The 24,446-nt window shown below is 44.2% G+C and overlaps 1 long non-coding RNA gene across 3 annotated transcripts; it reads left to right on the top strand.

Moving 5' to 3' along the window:
• Positions 1–1,786: 1,786 nt before the first annotated feature.
• On the top strand, positions 1,787–13,974 carry LOC124081810 (uncharacterized). Of its 3 annotated transcripts, none has more exons than XR_006848132.2 (5): positions 1,787–2,736; positions 3,743–3,860; positions 6,402–6,464; positions 11,471–11,577; positions 12,138–13,974. It is a non-coding gene; the product is annotated as an uncharacterized LOC124081810 (long non-coding RNA). The 3 variants fall into 3 exon arrangements; XR_006848131.2 differs by having other exon boundaries at positions 12,100–13,974; XR_009225273.1 differs by having other exon boundaries at positions 1,790–2,736; positions 11,471–13,974.
• Positions 13,975–24,446: the final 10,472 nt, after the last annotated feature.

The following is a 24,446-nucleotide window of genomic DNA, read 5'->3' as shown; positions in this document are numbered from 1 at the left end:
TACTTAGAATTTGCCACTCTTGTCTACCAATTTGGCCAGGTGATTGTTCAGGAATTTGGAGAGTTGTTTTTCTGAGAATTCTTTAAAGTCCTGAGATCTTTAGGCCTTAGACCATGGAGGAAATAAGTCACATTGTTAGTTTTAGGGCACATCAATTTCCTTATGACAAACCCACATTGTCGTAGAAACCTTACAGAGTGAGTAAATAGGTTTTATCTTTTCTTTCTAATCTGGCAACAGTTAAAAGTGTAGTGTTGAGGATGACTAAAGACTTGCACCGCTTAAGTGCCCAAGGTCAAAGTAGAACAGAGATTTGGAGTGCTGTATTTCAATGTCTCTTATGGCTTGAATATGAGATGTCCCCCAAAAGCTCATTAACAATGAGCTCAGGTGAACAATGTTCACAGGTGAAAAGATTAGATAGATTGTGAGAGCTGCAATCTAATCAGTGAACTAATAATTTGAAAGGACTACTGTACTCAGTGTTAGGTGTAGGAAGATGAGGTGTGGCTAGAGAAAATAGGTCACTGGGGTCACCTGCCTTTGGGTTTGATATTTTTTCCCTGTCGCCTTAGCCCACTCTCCCTGCTTCCTGGCTGCCATGTACTGAGCATCAGGCCCTACTGCCATGGTGCCTCACGTGGGCCCAGAGTCATGGGCTCAGGAGACCATGGACTAAGTCCTCTGAAATCGTGAACCCCAAATCAAGTTTTCCTCCTCTAAATTGTTCTTGTCGGGGATTTGTGTAACAGCAATGAAAAGCTGACCATACATAAAAGCGTATCCTTGTTCTGTCATTTAAAAGGATTAGTGCTATGTTGCAACTTACTTTTAAACTGTGGCTTAAAAGCAGGCATTACTTCAAACCTGCAGGAGAAACACCTAAATAACCTACAGCAAGATTGCACACTGTAACCAGGCATGCTGGTGTGCACCTATAATCCCAGTGATTGGGGGGCTGAAGCAGTATGTTCTCAAGTTTGAGGCCAGCCTCAGCAATTTAGTGAGACCCTGTCTCAAAATTAAAACTTTAAAAATGGGAAGGGAATAGTAAATCAGAGATTTTTTAACCTCAGTGATAAAACAGGGGTTCAATCTTCCATATTTAAAGAAGAAAATAAAAAATATAGTTTACACTGTAAAAGGGTAACCCTAGACAGGTGGGGGAACCCATCTTAGATAGAGTTATGATCCCTGGGAAATTCCACTTCAGACTGCTAGAGGGAAAAATCACAGAAAGACTCTTCTTGAAGCCCATTCAATCAACATTTAAACTGACGAGCCATTTGGGAAGGCACCTAAGACCAATTCCTCCTCATCTATGCCTCTCTAACAAGGATTCTAAGCAGAACCAGTTACCAGCCAGCTTTCAGGGGCGCTGTCTCTAACGAACAGAAGAGAAAGTGGGCCTTGGAGGTGATTAATGTGTGTCAAGCTTAGTTCTGTGAGCTTCACCAACAAGGGTACCTTTAAACCTCACAGAAATCCTAGGGCAGCAGTTTTTCCATGAATCAGGGGAACAAGGCTCATATGAGATTCCTTGTCCGGGAAGTCTGACCCCAAAACACAAGTCTGACCCCAAAGCTCATGCTTTTCTTATTTAGAGTTCCCATAAGGCACTGTGGTTTCTATCAAAAATATTTCTCTACCTGCTCTCTTGGCCAGGGTGTGAGGCAGCAGGAAACTTGATTCAAACTCTGACTGAACTGGACAGGAGTGGATTGGTGCCTGTGAATTTACATAGTCATCACTTCACACACACATGGACTGGGAGTGTAGATCAGTGGTAGAGCACTTGCTTAGCGTGGGACAAGGCCCTGGGTTCCATCCCCAGCACTACAAAAAAAAGAAAGAAACACACACACACACACACACACACACACACATATGAACATCTCAATGAAAACCATTAATTACCTGATAATCTTTCTTCAAGAAGCGAAAGTAGGGGCAGGGTAAGGGACAGGAGCTTTCCGGGCTTTGCTAAGGGGCCACAATCCTCCTGCCAGGGCAAGCTGCAGTGGCGCCACATACTTACAAGCCCAGCCCATGCCCTGCCCAGAGCTTCAGAAGGGCTCCTAAGCCTATATTCCTCCATTGGCCTTCGATACTGGTGCATTTCCTAAAGCACAGAACCTTCATTCTTTTTTCTTTTCTTTTTTTTTATCACTCAAATGGAGAAAAGGCAAAACAGTTACAGAGGCTGGTAGAAATATACAGTCTGTGGCTATTTTAATTAAAATTAAAGTAGCCAACTGTGAGGATGGCCTTAGGCCTGAGCTTAAGCACCTCCATTTTAAAAACTCGAGTTTGAAACCTGCAGTCTCACCATGCACGCCTAATGGAGCCCTTCAGTGTGGCCCTCAGACACAAACAAGTCACTTCCCCTCACCCTGATAAACTCAAGAGTGAACCCTGGCAGGCTATCCTTGCCCGATAATAGGGAAAGGTGAAAAGATCAGGGTGGGGACCACCAGGTGAGATGTTTTAACCCCAGAGTAAAATGATGTTACTGAGAAATCCAGTGATAGCTGATAAGGATCGAAAGGGGGATCAAAAGCCCCAAAATTTAGTATAAATAATAGAGCAAAGGAACATTCAGCCAGCCGATACTGATGCACACAAGATGGAGAGCCTGATGATGACCTGGACTGACATCCCATCACTTGTCATCGGTTGCTGATCCTCTGTATCTTCCTCACCGCTCTCAAACTCTACAGCCACATCTTGACCCTGGTAAGAGCCACAACTTCTCCCTAGGACCGCCTCCTCAGCCGGCTGTCAGCTTCCCCCAAGAAAAGCCTGCCTTGGTTCCTGACCTGATCACCAAGGTCTAAGTGTGTGTGCATCTGCTGGACTTAAAGCCTAAGGCTTGAGACTTTTGATCTGACACTTGAACTTAGCATGCAGAGGAAATGTCTGTCATTAGCCTGTCATGATTAAGTGTGTTACAGTGCTTAGAATTAATTAATCCACAGAATTGTTTGCTGTGAATTGGTTATGTCTATTGCAGTGCCGAGAATTAAGGATTATCATTTTCTTGATTAAGAACCTATAGAGTGAAATTGTATTGAGTGATTTGAGTGAATAAAGCATTGAAAAGGGCAGAAGCAAGTGGAATTCTTTATTTCTCCCCCTCAACTGCATAAGTCACACCTTTTGCCCATCCCAACACCAACTTCAAAGTTTTTTGTTTTTGTTAGTGTTGGGGATCAAATCCAGGGCCTTGCACAAGGCTACTTCAATTTTATGTGGAAAATTTACTTATGTAGATGTCACATCCTCCATAGGTGCTAGACAAATTACATAGTATACTCATCCTTCTTTCTTTTTAAAAAAATTTTTAGTAGTATATGGACTCAATGCCTTTATGTATTTTTATGTGGTGCTAGGATCACACCCAGTGCCTCACACTTGTGAAGCAAGTGCTCTCACACTGAGCTATAACTCCAGCCTTCATCCTTCTTTCTCACAGCAAAAACGATACTATTCATTGGAGACTTTATTTATGCCTCACCACACTCAAGTCTACTTATGGGACTGAGGCAGTTGTACTTTGCTTGTTCACTGGTACCTTTGCTTATATTCCATTTGTAAGTGACAATTCATAGGATGTTACCCTTTAAAAATTACCTTTTCCAAGTAGCTTTTCTGGATAAGACCATAACTTTGCTATCACATGATTCAATCATGTACTTTTTAAAGTCTGAATTAGCTATTTATTTTCTAATGTTTCACTTAGGTATGCCACTGCTCCACATAGGAATTCAGTTCCATTTTGACAGCAACTTAATAACAGAATCTTCAGAGAAATAAGTCCTACCTCAAGCTAATAAGGGATATATTAAGAGGAAGGAAAGGTAGGTTTTTTGATATTTGTGTTCTCTTTATATTGTTGAATTACAGATGTGTTGAACTGGGTTCTTATAAAAAGAAATCTAAAGATTAAAGAAATGTTTACTGGAAAAAAAAAAGGAAAGAAATGAAAGTAACTGAAACAGGGCTTCATAAGGGGAGTCCCACAGGCAAGGCCTTTGTTTCCAACACAGGACGACTTGGCTAGTCCTGCACTCCAGCTCAGGCACCCTCCTTTAATTAGATGTCATCCTGGTTCACCATGAAATGGTTTTGACTTCTTAGACAATTTTATTTTTATGTGGGAATAATGACTACAGGTGGCTTGACATTCTGAGGTTCCAGTTCTTGTTCTGTGCATGTTGCTCTGTGGTAAGTGACCCCAGCTTGTCTGATTTACATGTGCAAAGACAGGTATGAGCCCCACTAAGCCCACCCACTCCCCAGTCTGGGCAGCAAAGGGTCTGCTGGACCTACTGCCGCTGGATTCCCACCTTTCCTTCACACTCAGAAGGAAGAGGAGACAGACCACAGCCACTAAACCAAGATTAGGATGCTGGGAAGACAGACTGCTACACAAAGCAAGAACACAAAGCAAGAGATGAAAATAAAATGAGGTTAAACTATGTAATTATACTGTCAATTTAGAAAGACGTTATGACCCACACTAAATGCACATACAACGCATCCGGCTCCCTTCCTCCAACATTTTAATGCAGGAAGCAAAAATACTACATTCTCCTTGTGGTAAGCACTGTTAGTGTTCAACACTTTTATATTGATGGTGCATCACATAAAAACTAAGTCATAAACATTTAAATTGTTTTTTATTTAGTTGTAGATGGACACAATACCTCTATTTATTTGTTTCTATGTGGTGCTGAGGATTGAACCCAGTGCCCCACACATGCTAGGCACTCATCCTACCACTAAGCCCCAGCCCCAGCCCCAAAGTCGAGTACTTTTACATAAATCAAAACAATATTACAAATCAATACAATGGCAAAATCAGGAATCCAGAATTATATTTTTTCCACGAAATACATAAAGTTTTACAGATTGTTGAGTGAAATGTTTGCAGCCCTATAGAGCTTTTGCTGCCCAATGAAAAACAAACCACAACATGGGATGTTCAAAAGGTTAATTTGTAGGACAAACAATTCATTCTGTATTTAATAAAATATTTATTTAGGATGGTAACACCAGATAAGTCATGTAAGAGCTCAGTAAAAACAAAAAAACAAAAACAAAAACCACAATATAAGGAATGGAGCTTAGGCGAGGGCGGCAGCGCCACAGCAGGCATGACTCTGGAGGCTGAGTCAGAGCAGGAGGATCTGGGACCTGTAGGGAGGCGCGGCCTGGGCCCTTGGAGCACACCTGTTTGGCGAGGGCAGGTTGGAGGCCTGGGAGCAGCAGGGGCCTCTGTTAGCGTCCACGCCTCGGCCCCCTCGGGAGCAATAACGGCCCCAGGAACCGCTAGTTCTTCTCTGGACCCGTAATGGCCCTCGGAATCATCTGCACCCAGATCTGTCCCGAGCAGCGGCGGGAACCTTCGCCCCTGTCATCCCCTACCCCTCAGGAGCTGAAGGGCCACAGCTGCGCAATCCCAGCGGGGCAGGTAGTGGGTGCAGGAACCGCGTGGCGGGACGTTATGGCATGAAGCAGGACAGGGTTTACTGGCTTCAGGATGGTCGGGTTGCTGGCAGGACGAGGTGCTCCGTGGGTACATCTGTAAGGCCACCGTGAGCTGGGGAAGAGGGGACACTGTCCTCCTGTCCTCTGTGAGACTTCTGCCTCTCTCCTCCGTTCTTGCTCCTTCTCCCTTCTTCCTTGGGAGCTCGAGTGTCTCCCAGTGTGTGACAGCCTCCATCTGCACCTCAGTTCTTTGACTGACTCCCGCTGAGGCCTGTCCTTGCAGAGTCATGCAGCTTAGTGAAGGAAAAGTCTCTTTCTGCCTCCTTTGATGGAGGGAGCTGTTGGGTCTGAGATGGGAGTAGTTCACCGAGGTCTCCCGTTAGTTTGTGGGCACTTTCGGGCCAGTATGCCTTCCCCTGTATTTCATTTAAGTCACAGTAAGTTTCTTAATAAAATATCCCTTTCTGGCTGGGATTGTGGCTCAGTGGCAGAGCTGCTTGCCTCGGAAGTATGAGGCACTGGGTTCGATCCTCAGCACCACATAAAAATAAATAAACAAAATAAAGGCATTTTGTCTATGTACAACTAAAAGAAATATTTTTAAAAATACCCCTTTCACCAGAGCCAAAGTTTCTACAATTAGAAAACAGATGAGTGCTGTAGAGCAGAATTCCTTTTTCAGCTGACATTTAAATGATGGCAGATATTTTCATGTGAATTGGAAGTTCATTCACCATGAGACTCACACCCACTTGTTCACCCATACAAACATGTGGGTGGGAAGGCCTAATGGGACAGCCTCCCAGGAGATGTCCTGGGAGGTTTTTGGGTAGGTTTTTATGCAGGAGATCCCTGCCACGGCAGGCCAGATGACTCATAACCACACTGCTTGCATTTTCAATCCCCAGGTCTGCACCTGCTTCCACATCTTCCATGTTTTCCAAGAGCAGCAGAAAATGAATAAATCCCTGGTGAGTTTTTCTATTCATGTGTTTATTCTCTACTTTTGCTTACAGTACTCCTTAGGAGGCAAATAAATAGTCTAAATATGTTCAAAACAGTGTAGTGATCAACAACCAATGACTTTGTCCTGTTCATGTGTGTAGAACAGCATGATCCTTAAAGCATCCCTAAAACCAGAGTACATGTGTGTCTCCTATTTTTTGGCATTCATAGCAAGTAATTATTAATATTATACATTCATTGACTTACATTGACCATAAGTGGGAAGGTTTCTTTCTTTTGGATTTTAAATATTTCTTTGATGTGATTAGGAATAGCCTTCCTAATCACATCAATAACCACCAGCAAGCCACTGCCACTGGTACCTTACTTGTCTCTCCTCTGGCTAGACAGCATAATGCCCAGGAAGGACTCAGCACACATGATCTTTGTGGTGACTAAAACATTGGTTTTGTTGCTCTGTGCAAGGATAAGGCCTGGATCGGCTAGAGGAATGGCCTCTCCCTTAAGTGAGTCTAAGCAGTTCTTTCTGCAGGTTGGTCTGGGTTGCACAGCAGACAATGCAGTAGAAATCCCTGGCAGAGGGGTCCTCATTTCCCATTCCCTTTTTATCCTGCCTCCCACGGTCTCCATTCTGTGCCTGACACTTCCCTCATCCTGTTCTGGTGAAGGTTGCCCACGACCTAATGTACACTGGGTTATTTCTAACATGCACACCCAGGGCTAATTGCCCATCATTGTCTTAGACACTCTGCAGTCTCCCCTGTAATTTTCTGTCCCACATTTGTCTTGTTGCCCTCTTTGTGAATCTGAGGAGTTCTTCTGCTGTTAGCTCATGACCCTCCTTACTCCTGTCTGATCTCACCGTCCTGTGCTTTTAACCCCAAGTCTATGTCAATCCCCCATGGGGATCAGATGCCTCTGTCCAGCCAGCTACTGAGCCTCTCCCTGGGGTATGTCCAGAGGACACCTCAAGCTTATAAATACAATAGATCCCAAATCATTTTTGTTGGTCCGTCTATGCCTTCTGCTCTTGCCCCTGTTTGTTCATTGATGCAGCCTATGAGCCTGTCCAGAAAAGTGGGATCCTTCTATGATCCTCCATTTGCTGTTGTCACAGGCAGTTGCTCAAGTTTGCTGGTGTTATATTCAAAGTTATCCTTTCCCCTTACTCTCTCCTTGTTACCATTATTACAGTTTTGGGGGTTGTTTTTGTTTCTTTGGACTCCTGCAGAAACTCCCATTCTCTACTACAACTTTCCTTCACTGGCTCAAGTGCATTTTCTGCCTTGAGTATTTCTCCTAAAACCATAATTTGATCATGCTGCCCCTATGTGGAAAGCTCTTCGGAGGCTCCCTGAGTGACCAAGAAAAGTAGGTTATCATTAAACTGGGAGTGGGAAGATGGTGAAAAATCAAATTTAAGAAAAAGCCAGAATTGGGTTTTAGCCATTTTGAATTGGCGCTGTTAGCATGAGGTAAAGCAGAGATAGCAAGAGGGCAGGGCTTGTGTTGGGACTTCAGTAGACAGCCTGCGCTGGAAGTCAGCATGGAAAGCTGTGTTGGGTAAGTGGGTGAGCCCAGGACTCTTCCATGTGCAAAGTCTGCTACAGAAGGAGGGACTGGGTGGGGCTGGTAGTGAGGCCAGAATGAGGACCAGAGGCATGAAGTTTCAGGAGCTAAGGAAATTAAAAGATCTGGGGGTTGGAGGAAGAACTGTATCAACACTGTTCACAGTCAAGCCCAAGGACAGAACTGGCCATGGGATTCAGTCCTGGGACTCCTTGAGGATTTGTTTAGGTGGATCTGGAGGGGTTTAAAAGAGAGTGAAAGAACTGGATTTCATCTGTGTATAAATTTTTAAACAAATGTTGCTCCAATAGGAAAAATGGAATTAGTCAGTAGCTGTGGAGGGAGTTGAGGTCAAAAGAGGATTGTGTTGTTTTGATGGGAGGAATAAGATTGGAGATGAGCCCAGGGAGAAGGAAAATCTCTGACTTACTTTATTTGCTGTACTAATTTGGAAAGTGATAAGCCAGGAATAGACACACTGATAAGTGCGGTATTCACAAAGCTGCATTAAGTGCTTTCCACGGAGCCCCTGCTTCCTGCTGATGGTACAGTATGTGATTGGGACCATCATCATCTTATTATAGAGGTGATGATACTAAAAGGAAGCAGTTATAGTGCTGGTGGGAGTTTTTGTGAATTCAGAAGATGCACATTAAAAATCAGTTTCCAGGTGAGCTAGCTGTCCCTTCTCAGGACAGTGTTTCTCCTTTCCTGGAATGTGTTAATGTGGAGAAAGGAAATTCAGGGTTGCCAGCTGGAAATTGGGAACAACCAAGTCATGCTATTGCTGATACCTCTTGTAGCAGGCTGTGGACTTTCCTGAAATGAAATATAAAAGTAGAACACGTGTCATCTGCTTGCTTATTGCTTTGGTGAGTGTGGCCAATACTGCAGAGTGATTCCATTAGGCTAGAGGAGGAACAGCCTTAGACAGGAATAGCAACTGGATTTCAGGCATGTTGAACTTGAGATCGGGGACATGTCAGCCTGGACTTGAGGACATTCTGGGATGGCATGAGTGGTCTTGGAAACCCAGAGCTTGCAGCTGGTGTCTGAAGTGTGGGCAGTGGAGTGAGGCCTGTGGCCTCAATCTGTAGCACTTCACCTCAGTGCAGTTTATCGGCATCAGAATTGCTTTGCACAGTGCCCATCTGGTTTATTGTTGTTGGTGGTTGTTCTTTAGAGAATGAACCCAGAGGTGCTCTGCCACTGAGCCACACCTGTAGCCCTCTTTATTTTTTCAGACAAGGACTCACTAAGTTGCTAACTCTGTCCTTGAACTTCCAATCCTACTAAGACTTCCAAACCACTGTAATTACAGGCCTCCGTTACCACACGCAATAACAGTGCCTGTTTTCAGTGGCTTCTCTCTTCATGCAACTTTTCCCTCTTCAGTTGCTCCACTCCCTCAACCACCATCCCCCTCTTTAATGTATCCATCTAGTTTTAAGCTCCAAATGTCATCCTTTCCAGCCCCGCAGCATTGTTCTCTCTCTCTCTCTAACCCATTCACATCTCATCGCTGGCTCTGTTGCCACCTCTCTTTAGCTTTGTTTTACTTCTGGATGATATGTTGCTTCACCTGCTTCTTTCCCCAACTGCTCCCACATTCCCTGGTGCTCCCATCTCCCAAGATGCCTTTCTACAGTTGTTGTGACTGCACTAGTATCTCTTTCCTCTCCATGCCTATTTGTTAGAGCGTTAATTCTTCCTCTCACCTCATTCTTCTTAGAACCTGCTCCATTCCCTTCATTTCCCTTCATGTGTTTCTATTTCCTCACAACCTTATGGATTGTCCTTCTGTTTATGTAAAACTGGAATTAGAGGTTGTGGAAAAGACTCTAATAATGACTCAACTAACAAACTCTACCTTCCCCTGAGCATCTCCCTCCTTGGACCATTACCAGGAGGGCATCCTCCTGTGAGACCACTTCTCCTTGATTTCAGATTTAGGATTTTTATACAGTTCCCTTAGAGTTTTCTTTCTTCTTTGTACTACTCCAGAGTTGCCTCCCTCAATGTCCTATGTTTCCTGCTTCTATCTCCAGCTTAGGATCTGCCACCTTCTCTGTTGTTTTCCAACATGAAAAGCACTTGAAGATTTTTTTTTCCACAAGAAAAAAATTTGGTCAATTACCTGGAACCCTGTGATATAACAGTGTCATTTGACAGCAAAGAAGCAGTCTAGACTGACATGATCCCATACATCATAAAATGCAAAGACATTCATCTTTATTAATTTTCCCCAAGAAATATGCTATGTTCTTTCAAAGCACATACCACATGAACTTTTTTTTTTTTTTGGGTGGTGCTGGGGATTGAACCCAAGGCCTTGTGCATGCAAGGCAAGCACTCTAACCAACTGAGCTATATCTCCAGCCCAGTGCATGAACTGTTAAAATACACACTCTCTTTTTTTTACAAAAATATATTTATTTAGTTGTAGATGGACACAATATCTTTATTTATTCATTTTTATGTGGTGCTGAAGATCAAAACCCAGGGCCTCACACATGCAAGGCAGGTGCTCTACCACTGAACGTGCAGCCCCAGCCCCTACACTCTCTTTAAAATGACAGATATATGGGCTGGGGATGTGGCTCAAGTGGTAGCACGCTCGCCTGGCATGCATGCGGCCCAGGTTCGATCCGCAGCACCACATACAAACAAAGATGTTGTGTCCGCAGAGAACTTAAAAAAAAATAAATATTAAAAAAATCTCTTTCTCTCTCTCTCTTTAAAAAAAAAAACTTAAAATGACAGATGTGTCAAGGGTCAAGGCTCATTAAAGAATGGCAGCTCAATGTTCACAACTCAATAATGAGGATTAAACATTAATATTTATATTGTTCAGAATTTGGGGTATTACCACTGATCTGGAAACATAGTAGATACATAAGTATGATAGCTGAAAAGATGAAAATCTCTCTTAGAAGTGAAAATATCTATGTACCTATAAAAAAAACTCTTAACACCCATTAGAAAATTTATTAGGAACAGCATGTTTTCAAAATAACAACTGTCTCAAAACTATTAAAAGACAGTAATAATTTTATGGCCAACTTGTTCAAAATAAACCAATGAAATTCATGATATGTAGTAAAATTATCTACGCTAGTCCTCTGGTTCAAATGTTTTGAAAGTAATTCCATTTCATTCTTAGTCACTACATGACACCTTCAAATGGTCCAATACCGTGGCACCTAAATATGTATAAAAAAGGACCTTGATATCAATACCACAGGGGAAAAGCTGAATTCAGGACACTAAAATTTAGGGATGTCTGAGGAATGAATGGAATGAGAAAGAACCCTGGTTTCTCATCATTCCTTCATGGACTCGTGTACTCCCAGCTCCCATGAGTATGACACGGTAACTATGTGGCTCTGGGTGATCCTGGATTATCTGTCCAAGAGGCCCCTTTTTCTCATGCCTCTCTCAGTGTCCCCTGAGATATCCTGCTGAAAATGCACCACATTCCTCACCCAGTGATCTGGAAGAAAGAGGAGAGGTTGTTTGACTTCATGGATGCAATTCTCAGACATGAAGGTGAGTAAGTTCTTAGACCAATTTAGAATCCCAATTTTATCTCAACCTTTATTCTTGACACCCTGAACCATCATTTTCAGTTCTATTTTTTTTTAAGTTGTAGATGGACACAATATGTTTATTTTATTTTTATGTGGTGCTGAGGATCAAACCCAGTGCCTCACAAATGCCAGGCGAGTACTCTATCACTGAGCCACAACCCCAGCCCTTATTTTTGGTTCTGATCCTCAGACTTTATTGATCCCTACTCCAAAAATCATTTCATACACCCAAGGTCAGGCCCAGAGTTCTGCTTCATAGCAAGGACTTGAGGTAATTCTGCTGGTGGAGCAGAACATACCTGGAAAATAGCACTCTAGAGTTAATTCACACCGTGGTCCCTGCCAGTTATTCCATTGGAACTTAACCATGACACAAACATCACTAACATATCAGCATCATGACCCAGGAGCTCAGGTGCCTGATCCCTACCCTAACCCCCAACTGTCTCCCCATATGCCTGCTCCTGTTTCGTGTAAAAAGCTCTGGAAGGAACTAAATGAGGTCTCCCTGCCTACCAGCCTGGTGAAGACTTCATGGTGCTCTGGTAGCACTGAGTACACACGCTGTCTCTTCAGCTTCGTCTTCAGGCCACAGTGTCTCCACAACCCAGAGGTACTTAGGCTCAAGGTCCAGATCCTCTAGATCCTCCTCAGAATCTGATGACCACTTCCTCTTCTTCTGGCCAGAGCACTGAAGTTGAAGCCCAAGTTCTACCCTCTGTATGGAGTCAGAAAACTTGGACAGATCCACTTCCAGCTTCTCTGGATCTGATGACTGCTTCCCTTTCCCCTTCAGGATAGAGGACTAGTTCTGAAGACTGGGATCTACCCCCTCAGTGGAGTCACAAAACTGACAACTCCACTTCCATCTCCTCCTCAGAATCAGATGACGACTCCTCTTTCCTCTTTTGGACAGAGGACAGTATGAAGGCTGGGAGTCCTGCCTTCCAGGTCAAGTCAAAACCCTGACAATTTCTACCTCCACTTCTGAATCTGAAGATGGCACCTCTTTTCTTTTCTGGACAGAAGACAGGCTGAATCCTGGGTTCTACACTCTGGGTCGAGTCAGAAAACTCTGGCATATCCATTCATCTTCTTTGAATTCCAATGATCACCCATTTGCCTCTTCTGGCTGGAAGACTGAGGCAGCAGGTGGGGCTGAGTAAAGAAACCCAAGTAAAGGTGCTGTTTAGAATTCAGCCTTTCACCACTAAGCCTAATCCACCACCAGAAAACCCAAACCAGTCAACTCTTCCTTTCTCCTCAGCACATTTTGCCTTTGTTGATAACCATCTGCCCCTGATTTCCCTTTCCATGGTCCCATCTCCCCGTTTTTAAAAACTTATCCACATTATACAAACTTTCTCTTTTGGGGGGAGTGACCCTGCTTACATCCCCTCTAACCCTTTCCTCTGTTTGGATCATATCTCCAAACCCAGTTCCTCTCTCTGAAGATTGACCTTCCACGTGGACTTCTTTGACCCACATCCTGTCCTGTCCTTCTTCCAAACTGGGCTTCCTTAGTCCACCTTTCCTGACTTCTCTATCCTTTCTTCCATGCCAGTCACGGTCTCAAATCTGTTCTCGCTCCAGCTCCCTCATCGGATGGTCCTGTAACTTTGTCATCCACCACTACCTCCAGGCAGTACCCTGAGGTGCTAAGCTGGGAATTCTGGTCCTCAGTCTTGGCAGACAGTTGACAAGTGGTCGTGAGTTCTCCCAAACTTGCTTCTCTTCCACAAAACCTAGACTCTGATCTTTGCAAACCCTTCTGCAATCTGGTTGAACATGCACCTCTCCAGATAGAGGAGAAATCAGCAGTGATCAGTCCTGAGGAGAGACTTGTCCCCTGTGTGCCAAGGGCCTCTGGAGTCTGTCCCTTCCTCTCTGCACATTACCATTTCAGAGCTCAGTCTGGACAAGAGGGAGAAGAATGTCAAGGAAACTTAAGGAGAACAGAAATGATAAGTCCTCTCAAAAGGAAAATAATAAATATACACAAAAGACCAGGTACATTGAATTGTCAGCTGAAAAATGAAAACCCGTGGTTTTCAAAGCTATTCTACTAAATGTCACTGGCTTTTACTGTCTTCAGGAATCTGTCTTGAGGACACATTGTAAGCCATCCTTGAGTTTGGGAGACATTTTGAGGATCTAAAATACAAAACTGCATGTACTCACATACTCTTCACACGGTATCTATAATTTGGGGAGTTTATATGTCAACTAAAAGTCTGCCTCTCAATTCCAATTAATCTCACTTGCTTAGCAAATTTGGAATTCCAAGCATGGGTTGTGACACACATATTTCACTACCACTATGTACCTTAAAGAAAAATGTCACATATACAAAAAAAAAAAAAAAAAAAAAAAAAAGGAAACTTCTGTAATTCTAGACATTGTTTTCTCCTGGGGAAAGTGCATGGTACCTGAAGGAACTGGTGAGTTGCTCACCAACCTCCTAATTTAGGCCTCTGCTTTCTACCTTTGTAACCAAGTCATGCTTTGTCTCTCTCTCAGCAAAATTTGTGAATAAATATATATTCCAAACAAAATATGTGACCATTGTGAAGTGTAGAATTCAGCAACATTAAGTACGACCATGTGTCTCTTATGAGGGAGGTTTCTTCCCAGATGTGTTTAGTTGATCTCATCATTGTGCACTCACAGCATACAGTGCGCTTACACCTATGGTTGTGACATCACTGTGGAATATCATGTGATGGAGCCCATTCATATATGTGATGTATTGGTCCATCATTGGCTAAAATTTTGTCATGTGAAGCGTGACTGTAAGTTTTCCTTGTGCAGTCACTACCACATTCCTTTCTCTAGAGCTTTTTTTTTTTGATCACCCCTACAAGGTTTTGTAGCCTTGAAACAGAAACTCCCTACTTCTCTTCCCATAGCTCCTGCCGACCCTCATTCTACTTTGTATGAATTTAACAATTCTTGGTGCCTCGTCTGTCTTGCATAGTGTGAACTCAAGAGTATTTGTTCCTATGTCTGGCTGATTTGTGCACCGACCTTAAGCTCCTATATTGGTGGAAATGTGCCAGCATTTCCTTTTTAGGGCTACTAGTTGAATTTGAGGATAGACTCTATCTTTTGTCCATTCATCCATTCATCCATTGACAGGCTTTGGATTGCTTCCACATTTGGGCTATAAAGTCTTTCTTTTAATACACTGTTAGACCTTATATATAGGCATATCTGTTTGTTTTATATTTTGATCTCTTCCCTGACTCTAATCTACCCATACCAAATATGAATGAAGTGAACTTAGTTCATCTAACCTGCTGGCAGAGTAAGTATCCACTATATTAGGCAATAGTAAATGTTCTCAGTTGGATGAGATCCCAGAGGCCTTCCAAGAGACCTGCATGTTCCTTGGCTTCTTCCTCACAGGCCTGAGCTACCCTCTAAGTCTCTCCCTGATGTGAAAGGTACTGCTGGTCAGGAAGCAGGTCCTATCACAGTAGAAGACCACTGCCAGGATGCTCTGTTTACCCAGTTTCCATTCATGATAACTGTGACCAACAGAGCTGGTTGGGTCCACCCATAACAACCAAGAAGTTCACACACTCTTCTAGTGGACAGCTTTCTAATGCACTCACGTGCCACATGATGTTTCAGTCAGGGACAGCCCATGCCTCCATTTGTGGTCCCATAAGATTATATTTCCCAGAATATCAGAGCTATCTTAGCTTCTTAGTAACTGTACTCTTGGTTTCCCACAATGACATTTGCTAACACCTTATCTAATATTGAAGTGATTCATGACTATGCAAAAGTATCAAAATTCTGTTGCAGCTAAATTTTCTGTTGTAAACCGTGAAAAGCCTTGATTATTTTGGCTACAAGTAGGCAGTGCTGGTCTCACTATATGTTGATATCTTATCCAAACTAGAGTAAATTCTTAGGTTTTGCCTAGAATCCACTGTTACCTCTCCACTTCCCTTTTTCTCCGATGGATGCTGTCTGATACAACAATGACAGTTATACTAGAGAGATGGCAGAGTGAACAGAAATGCTTTGCAAGTACCAGCCTTTCAGCATAAAGTCGCATAGAGGAACACTACAGCACAGGTGCTTGGGCCTAGCCTCACAGATTCTGATTAAATGGGAATGACAATGTTTTCACTGTTATAATTTTAGTTTTGGAAACTTCTGGTTGGATAAGGCAATAGGGATCCCAAAGAAATCAAAATCACTACAGTAGGAAATAAAGAAGAAATACTTTTGTGGGGAGGTGAGGTATGATCAGGGCCTTAGAAGGAAGGGCTGTAGCAGGTCTTGAGTCCTCCAATGAGAGGGACCCTCTGAACCAGGCTGCAATCCTGGTGAGTGACAACCCCTTGCTCAGCCTTGGGGTCCATGTGAATAGAAGGCTTCCAAGGAAGCTCTGCCTACCTCTGCCTTGGCAGGCTCACATGGGCTGAGTCTTCTCCTTTCACCTTCACTTGTAATTTAGTAAGTCAATGCCCCTGTACCTTGATAAGTCCCATCATGATCCAAAGAACTAGTGAAACCCTAGGGGAAAAGAATGAGTGCCAAAGGTGAACTTTTGCCACTTCTACCCAACATGGAATTCACAGGGTCCAGACTTACTGTCCTCTCTGAAACAAATTCAAAAAGAGGGAAAAAAGATAAGAAATGTCAATATTTAGAAATTTAAATTGCTGAGAAAAGCCAGACCAGACAAAGAACAGCTCACTGGCCAGATGAGGAGTCTCCAAGCCACAGAGAAGGAGAACAGCTGGGCAAGGCTGTCCCTGAGCAGAAAGGACAGAATTGGTACCTGAGGAGACATGGCAATTAGAGGTCACAGTGCAGAAACCAGACTGAAGCAGCCTCCCAGATCTGGGCTACGGAAGGTGGGAAGCGAGAACTGGGTGGGGTCCAGGAGTTCTGGCTCTGCCCCTCTTCACCACATGGCTTCCTGGACATCCAAGTGTGGCTTCCATCTTCTACCTGAAACAGAAAAACACTCCGATAAATGTCCTCTGGAGGGTTGGACATGTGGTTTCTGTCACCATTGTCACTTTTATTCCCACAACAAGGATTCACTACCTGAGAGGGTAGGAGTGGAGCAGTGGGGCTCTAGCCTGTCCTCTGATTTTTAACTTCTTGTCCTGTTTGCAGTTGGTAGAAGAAATGACAGCAGTATAGCATAGTTTTCTTGAACTCGTAGTAAAAACAAACATTTAAACTACCTTAATGTCAGAAGAAGTCAATGAAACCAAAGGACACAAAGCCCACCTGAGAGGAGGGAAGCATGGGCACATCCCATCCCTGCAGAGACTGGAGCCGAAGCTGCATCTGACAGCTTTGTACCTGCACCAATGTCGCATTTTCTTCTGCCTCTAGATTCCCAAGAGAGACGCCCAATTCAGGTCTGTCTACACAGTATAGGCTCACTGTAATGTGCTCCCTGCTGGCCCTTCTTACCAGTGACTCCTAGGCTACTTTCTCCAAACAGATATTTTGAAATTTTAAAGTACTCTAGTGAAAACATTGTCATTTCCATTTGTGGGGAGCTACTCTGAATGACCCATGCCTTCCATCCTGAACCAAGAGGCTCTGAACAATCACTTGGTGACTTGGGCATTGCCCCAGCCCAAGAAGTAGAAGGTATGTCTTCAGGAGCTATACTCAGCTATTCCTTTATTATACTACACCTTTGCCCTGTTTGGAATAGAATGGTCAACGAAAATGCCCTCTGTGTGTCCCCTTCTCTTGCTCTGCCTCTGGGTGTGGCCTTCCTAGATATCAGTCAATCTGCTGACAGCAGACACCACAAGCTAGACTCAATGCCCTGAAACCTGACCCCTTGTCTCATTTGAATGGCTCACCCCTCCACAGACCCCTAAGGTCAGAAAAGCTGTCACAGGACCAAAGAAAAAGGCATCTCTGTCGCTTGTGTGGTTATTTCCTGCAGCCCAGTAAACTCAGGAGTGACCCTGAGTGTTTCAGTACTAAGAAATACGACACCCATTTAATCAGAATCTGCCCAACAAACTGTACTGTAGTGATCCTACATGTCACCTTATGCTAAAAGTGGTATTTGCAAAGCACAATGATTCACTCTGTTATCTCCCCAGTATAACTATCATTATTGTTGCATCAGACTATATCCATAGAAGGAAAAAAGTTGTAGAGGTGAAGGTACATTTCAAACAAAATCTGCACGTATTACTCCATTTTAAAACAAGGTAATCACATATATTAATATGGACTGTGCCTGCTATCAAAGAACACAAGCAACAATAAAGGTTGGCAAGGGTATGGGGAAACTCATACATTGCTGGTGGGACTGAAAATTGGTGGAACCACTCTAGAAAGCAGTCAGGAGATACCTCGGAAAACTTGGAATGGAACCACCATTTGACCCAGTCATCCCACTCCTAGGTTTATAGCCAAAGGAAAATCAGCATACTACAGTGACGCAGACACATTAATGTTTATAGCAGCTCAACTCACAATAGCTAAACTATGGAACCAACATAGTTGCTCTTCAACAGATGAATGGATAAAGAAACCATGGTATATATACATGGAATATCACTCAGCCTTAAAAAGAATGAAATTATGACATTTGCTGGTAAATGGATGGAGCTGAAGAATATTATGCTAAGTGAAATAAGCCAATCCCAAAGAACCAAAGGTCAAATGTTTTCTCTGATATGCAGATGCTAATTCCCAATAAGGGGGTGTGTGGAGAATAGAGGTATTTTGGACTAGACAGAGAGGAGTGAAGGAAGGGGAAGGGTCATGAGGGTAGGATTGACAGTAGAATGAATGGGACATTATTACCCTATATGCAGATATGATTATATGACCAGTGTAAATCTACCTCATGTACAACCAGAAGAAAGAGAACTTATACTCCATTTATGTAAAATGTATTCTACTGTCACGTGTAACTAATTAGTATAAAAAATGTAAAAAAAAAAAAAAAAGAGGATGAAATCTGCCTAACTGCATGCAGCATGTCTAGACCAGGTGGTCAGCAGAGATAGGAAATGCAAACTATGAGTTGAATTTGGGCCAAAATTATGGGGACTTTTAATTTGAACAGAATCTTCTCACACAGTCATGCATCATTTAACGCTCAGGATAAGGACTGAAAAATGTGCCCATAGGAAATCTGTCTTTGGGGGGCATCACAGAGTATACTTACAGAGGCTAAGTTGGCTCCTATATCAACAGGCGATACTATCGTGTGAGATCAATATCATATATGTGGACCATCACTGACCAAAACATTATCATGTGGCATGTGGGTGTACTTGAAGGCTGTCCACTACAAGGGAGAGTGTGAACTTCTGATTTGCTATGAGAGAACCCAAGCAGCTCTGATGCTTAAAGACATCATGGGGAAATCGAATAAGCGGAGCATCTATGCAATTGGTTTTCCACAGCAACATGACCTGCTTCCTGACAGCCAGGACCTGAGAGAGAGCTGCCAAGGAACTCATGGTCACTTGGAAGGCTGCTGGGTGCTCATTCAACTCTGAACATCCAGGGCTGCAAAACTAGGTGGACACTCACTCTCAGCTGACAACACAAATCAACCTGCATTTACTCCTGCTTGGAATGGGGTCATCAGAATCATGTAAGACATTAAAATGCAAAATAAAGCTTCAAGCACAGCATGAATAACAAACATGATCTTGTTGATAAGGTCCAACAGTGGCAAAAGAAAGTCTTGCAGCTTCAATATGGAATCAACCCAATGCCCACTGAGGGATAAACAGATGGACAAAAGATGTTATCTTCTCTTCTGCTATTCAGCCTTAAGAAAGAGGGAAATTCTGACCCCTTCTCCAGCAATGTGGGATCTTGAGGACAGTACACAAAGTGAAATGACCCAGACACAGTGGGACACATACTGTATGAGTTCACAGCCTTCAACACAGATGAGGTACCGAGGGTTTTCAATTACATAGAGACAGAAAGTAGAATGGTGGTCAGTAGGAGCTGAAGAAGGAGAAGTAGGAATTAATGCTTCATTGGTAAAGAGTGTCTGTTTATGGTGATGGAAAAGCTCTCCAGATGAGTGATGCAGGTGGTTGCACAACAGAAATTTAAACTCATGCCCTACACGATGACGTTATGGCCAACGATGGAACCACATACATGAATTTGTCCCACAGTATGACAGCACAGTGAAATTGTAGCCATCTCAGTTGGTGTAAGAGCACTCTAGGATGTTTATACAATGATGAATCACCCTATAACACATTTTTAGGAATATATCTCCATTATTAAGTGAGACATGCATGTAATTGACACCACTCACCCTCTACACACCACGATGGGTAACATGGCAAGTTTTCTACACATTTAAACACATTTTGTGGACAGAAAGATAAAACATGGATTGAATGCCCAGCTGGAAAGCAAAAGGCTGAGTTAGGACGTTTGGAAGCAGCTTCCCAGTTCCACTGGGTGCTGGGTCACATCCCATGCACTTCCCATCTTCTCAGCAAATATTATTGTCTGTCTTCAATGGGAATCTCCCATTTGTTTCTTCTTTCTACATGTGAGACTTTCCATAGGGTGCATGGGTGATAATGAAATATGCAGGTCAAGAGCAATGTCTGTGCTCCCAAATATGCTATGTAACTGAGAGAGATTGATTGGAACTGAGAGGCTAACCTGAGGTGATCCATAGACTCCCAGAAAGTGTAGACACTCTGGGAAAACCATGAGCATGGGTACAATTTCCTATGATTTTATGACCTCAAAAGGAACCCTTGTGTCAAACATGCCTAAGTGCAGAGTCTGTGTCCCCTTAACAGATTTCTGAAAACAGTGAAGACCAGTGGCACTTAGCAGATTAGATTTGCTAAACTGAGTGTTTCCTTTTAGGGTTTTCAAGTGATAATTCAGTGTACGTGGGTTCTTTTGTACATACTGAGCTCCTTCTTGGGAGGTCATGTCATTTCTGCCCTCCCCCTTCTTCCTTGCCATACTCCTTAATCTCCCACTGCACTGAACTCTGAAATGGAAATGCCCAGAGGCTGGGTATCTAACATGTGTTGTGTTGAGAATGGAGAGAAGAACCCATGTCTAGACAGAAGTGAAAAAGGGGTCAGAGACAAAGTGGACAGAGTTTGGATTAGTAGCAGCAGAGACCATCTCCTCTAGAACTCTAGGACAGGTGCACATTCCAGTCTGACAATTGCAGGTGTTTTCCTTCAAACTGGTTGCCAGGTTGCAATAAGCGATGACATCAGAGGCTTCCAACCTTCCTGACTGGAAGGGACAGACTCTGTTGACCACTGGCAGTGCAGTGGGCAACAGTTTGTCCTCAGTACTGTTCTTCACCTGGTTTCTCCTGTTTGGAGAAGAGCGAACAGACTCCTATTCAACCAAATTCTGGAGAAAGATTTATCTTAATAAGAACCTAGGTTTTGTAGAAGGAAGACAAGAGTATTGGAGAACTTATGGAGGATCAACAAATCTCCCAGTCTGGGCAATCGCCTTCCCTGCCAAGCACCTCAGAATCCCACCTGGAGGTGGTGGTAGATGATGAGGTGGCAGGTCCATCAGGTGAGGGAGCTAGAGTGAGAACTGATTTGACATGATGACTGGTAAGGAGGAAGGGATAGAGCAGCCAGAAAGGTGGGAAGCCCACTTTTGAAGTTCAGAATAGGCCACGGGACAAGGAAGTCCACATGGATGGAAAATCTGCAGAGAAAGGAATTGGGCTAGAAGATGAGATCTAAGTTCAGGAAATGGGTACAGGGGATGTAAAAAGGGTCACTCCACCCATGAGAGAAAGTGTCCATAATGAGAAAGAGTTTTGAGGAACAGGGAGATGGGACAATGGTAAGGAGAAGACAGCTACCAGCCAAGCTAAGAAGGCAACAGTTGAAGGTCTGGGGTGTGGGAGGTGAACTGGGATCAGAGGATGAAAGGATGAGTTCCAAATACAGGAGCCTGACTCTGCTTCCTTTACTCAGCTCTGTGGGTAAAACCCTGCCTCCCATGTCGGTCCTCGAGGAAGAGAGAGTGGACCTCAGAATCTGAGGGAGACTCGGATGATGATTCCCCGGGGATTTTTGATTCAGTACCTTGGGTAGAATCTGGCCTCCTGCCTGAGACCACTGGCCTAAAGAGAAAGAGAGAGTCCTCCACTGAATCTGAGGATGAGCTGGAGGATCTGGAAAGTGAGCTAAATCACCCCTGGGATGTGGAGTCACTGTGTGGCTTCAAAATGAAACTCAAAAAACGGCGCATGAACTCGGTGCAACCAGAACACCATGAGGTTTTCAAGAGGCTTCTAGGTAGGGAGACACCCAGGTAGCGCCCTCCAATCCTGCTCTTTACACAAACAAGGAACTTACAGCCACTGCACTTTTCCAAAGAGCCCTGCTATCCCTGAGATCCCCATTCCTGGAGGACTCAGGACCCCTGTACCCTGTGAAACTCTTAGATGATGGATGATTACATTACACCTGAAAAATGACCCTGCTTGGGATCACAGAGCTTGATTCCAATTATCCTCACTGATTGCAGACACTGTGGTTCTAATAGATTTCATCCTCCCTGAGCGGTGCCTATCAAACTAGAAAATAACATAGAAACTCTAATTCTGAGGTGGTGCATTCTCAGAGGATGATGGGCCCTCGCGGTTTACTCCAAGTTCTTAGTCATACAGACGTCTATCTCTTACCCCAATCCTCACTCAGTTGTTTCCCTGGGGGGTTTCAGGGCAAAGCAGCTTTCCCAGGAATGTTCCTGTCCTTTTCCTATCCAACTGGGATATCGGGCTCTTTTGGGCTCTACTGCACTCCAATCCCACACCTTCTTCAGTGGAGGTCCTATTCTTCTCTCTGTTGTCTATCACCCATGAAGCCCCTTCTGGTTCCCAACTAACACCAGTGTTCTGTTCACAGAAGATCCTGTTGTCAAAAGATTCCTGGCCTGGGACAAGAATCTGAGAGTGTCTGACAAGGTGAGGTTGTTCTCTACTGGGCAGTGATCCTGCTCCAGCACAGCCTGGATGAGGAGGGATTTCTAGCCCACGGTCCTTCTGTCTCCATGTAGAACCAACAAGATGTGCCAAGTCCTGACCCTTTGTGACTTGTCAACATCTCTCTTCAGGGCCTAGCAGTTCCATGCAGTGAGGACAGGTGGACCTTGCTTCTGCTTGGGGTGTTGCATTCCTATCCTCCTCTCTCGGCTATTGTTACCTGAGATTTTGGGCGCCTCTCCTCTTTTATTTTTTTAAATATGTTTTAGTTGTAGATATACAGAATACCTTTATTTTTTATCTTTATGTGGTGCTGAGGATCGAATCCGATGCCTCACATGTGCTAGGCAAGCTCTCTACCACTGAGCCAAAACCCCAGTGCTCAACAGCTTTTTTTCTGTGATGCTAGGGATTGAACCCAGGGCCTTGTGCATGCGAGGCTAGCAAGCACTCTACAGAGTGAGCTATATCCCTATTGCTGGGGCTCCTCTCCTCTTTGCACTTCTTGGGACCCCCTGTTCTCCAGCTTACCCAAGACCCTCCTCACCCAGCTGACCTACATGCCTTTCCTCAAAAGGTCCCCTCAGAGCTGATCCTACAGAACACACTAAGTCTCTTCTTCCCCCAACTGCTCTGACTGTCTCAGGTCCTTCCCCAAACCAGCAGGTCTCCTTACGTGGTGAACTTCTCTCAGGGGCACTCTTCACCCCAGACTCCCATTCCTGTCCCCTCTTTCCTCCTCTTCCAGGATGTGACCTCTCTCTGTGTTTTTCTTCTCTCTCCATCAGTACCTCCTGTCTATGGTCATAGCTTATTTTAGCCGGGCTGGCCTCTTCTCCTGGCAGTACCAACGAATCCACTTCTTTCTGGCCCTGTGAGTATTGGGTCTCCTTCATCAATCAGGACTCACTACCTGGGAGGGTAGGAGGGGAGCAGAGGGGCACTAACCTTTCTTTTACTTTTAGCCTCTTTGTCCTGTTTGCTCCGTGTACACGAGATCACAGCACTGTAGTATAGTTTGTTTTTCTTTTCCACACTTCCCTAGTCAAAGCAACACACAAGCTCCCTAAAGGCCAGTTGTTAAAGAGTCAAGAAAACCAAGGAAACCTAAAGCCCACCTGAGAGGAGTGGAAGAGAGCATGGGCACCTCCTGTCACTGGCAGAGAGACTGGAGGTGCAGCCACATCTGACTGCTCTTCCTTCCTGTATCTATACCAACATTGCTCTGTTTTCTGCCTCTGGATTTCCAAGACAGATGCCCAATTCCCAGCCTGGCACAGGTCCAGTGTAGGGTGGTCCCCTCTGGTTCTTCATACAGGAGTCTTCTCACATTTGTGGCTTTCTACACACACCCTAAACATTCTTCCAAGATGGGTCCAACCACCCCTTAGGACTGCCCCACAACTGTGTTGCTCAACGCTTTCTAGAAAAGAGCTGGAGTTCTTCAGAAGGTGTGTGTCTGGCAGAGTCCTCTGGACCAAGGCATGGTCCTCTGTAACACTTAATAGGGCTGGTGCAGTCCTGTCTGAAGATGGTCCTCTGGGAGTCCGTTTTGGGAAGCTGACTCCAAGGGGAGGTCCTTCTTGGTTGTGCCTCTAAAGAGCAACCTGGTTTCTTTCCCCAGCTACCTGGCCAATGACGTGGAGGAGGACAACCAGGCTCCTAAACAAGAAATCTTTCGTTTCCTCTATGGGAAGAGCTACGCCCAGCGTCCCCTGTTCCACAAACTGTGATATCAGTTCATCTGCTCCATGGACTGGAACACTCGGGTTTCCAAGGAGGAGTGTGAGGAGGTGGGTGGTGCTGTGTGTGCTTGTGGGGGGAGAGGGATGGGCTGACTG

The sequence above is a fragment of the Marmota monax genome, unplaced genomic scaffold, assembly GCF_021218885.2.
Source record: "Marmota monax isolate L192 unplaced genomic scaffold, Marmota_monax_Labrador192_F-V1.1 WCK01_AAM20220418_F8-fsc00368, whole genome shotgun sequence".
NCBI lineage: Eukaryota > Metazoa > Chordata > Mammalia > Rodentia > Sciuridae > Marmota > Marmota monax.
The sequence above is the reverse complement of the archived record's forward strand: the minus strand, read 5'-3'. Positions and strand labels throughout refer to the sequence as shown.